Raw genomic sequence first — 1621 nt, 5'->3', positions numbered from 1 at the left:
ATTTCACATCTTTTTCATATCGCAGCATCGCTCTTTTTATTTCACATCTTTTTCATATCGCAGCATCGCTCTTTTCATTTCACATCTTTTTCATATCATTTCGCCTTATAGGCTTTTCAACACATCAAGGGGTATTCACACCACAATTATATTCAATTTCCACCACTCTCTCATATCCACATATCACCATTCTTGTAAGCAATTAGTAACGTAAAATAATATATCAACATAGTCTCATTTTCAGACATCCACAACACATCAAACAACAAACATAATATTTCAACGTGTCTTCGCATTCCACGTACACAATATCGTCAATCAAATTAAATCATTTCCACGTACACAATATCGTCAATCAAATTAAATCATTCACCACTCATATATTTTCAGATAAACCAACGTCAACATGAACCACAAATTTATATAACAGTCATATCACAAATAAATGGAACATGTATAGATAATACTAATTATTTACTTACCTCAACCTCACAACGTTTCTTTCTACTCAATCGCTAATTGTCAGTCCTTTCACCTCACCCCCGTATCCTATAATGAGTTATACCATACACAATTAATGTATCCAGAATATCGTAATTTCTTTAAAATATAATATTGAATATCATTTGTACAATTTCTAATAATTCTTTAATATTTCATTTCTATCGAAATACAAATCTTCATTTTTTCTCTTTATTAACATACCATTTATTAAATATAATTTTCGAAATATTTTTATGAATTTTCTATCAATTTCTCGTTATTATACACTTTAATTGAACAATAATATATATAATTGCGTATTTGGTTAATAATTCCGATGGAATTATATAAATTAACTATAGTAATATTCAAATCTAATAAATTTAACAATCTAATCGACCAACAATATCATTTTTATATCCAATTTGATATTTAATTCGACACTATTTTAAATAGCCAAATCCATAAAATATTTCAATTAAATGGTACATCGCTTAGTATAAACAACATTTAATAAACGGACTAATTAAATAATATAATTATATAAATTAATAAGAATTAAAATTAAAATTCTTACCTCCCGCGCCAACTGAAGAAGAACAGAAAAATTGCAGAATATGCAGTGAAATGATTTGACAATATTATATGTATATATATTATGTGCTTATCATGGGGGTGGGGCGGTGGGTGATGGCCCACCCCTCCCCCAATTCATTTTTCTTTCTTTTTCTTTTCTATTCCTTTTCTTTCCTCTGTTTTTATTTTTTTTTAATTTAATTTAAACTTTTCTCAAAATTTCCATTACATCCTTCTTAAATTTTTTAATTAATATAATTTGTCCCCAAATATTATAACGAATTTCAATTTAACCCGTTCGAATTTTATTATATCTCAAATTCAATCTATAATTTATATACTAATTAAATCTAAATTTCTAATAATTATCAATTAGTCTTCCAATTACGTGAAAAATTCTACGGACGTCACAAGATATATCCAACAAGAAGAAGGAAAAGGAGTAAATAGAGGAACTTTGAACATTTCGTGATCTCAGAATGGTCGCTATTTCGATGAATCATTTCTTTGGACAGCAGAAAATTATGTAAACACTTACTTAAAATATTACTTATCTATAATT

The sequence above is a fragment of the Sesamum indicum genome, linkage group LG10 (genome assembly GCF_000512975.1).
Source record: "Sesamum indicum cultivar Zhongzhi No. 13 linkage group LG10, S_indicum_v1.0, whole genome shotgun sequence".
Taxonomy (NCBI): Eukaryota; Viridiplantae; Streptophyta; class Magnoliopsida; order Lamiales; family Pedaliaceae; genus Sesamum; species Sesamum indicum.
Note: the sequence above shows the minus strand (reverse complement) of the source record.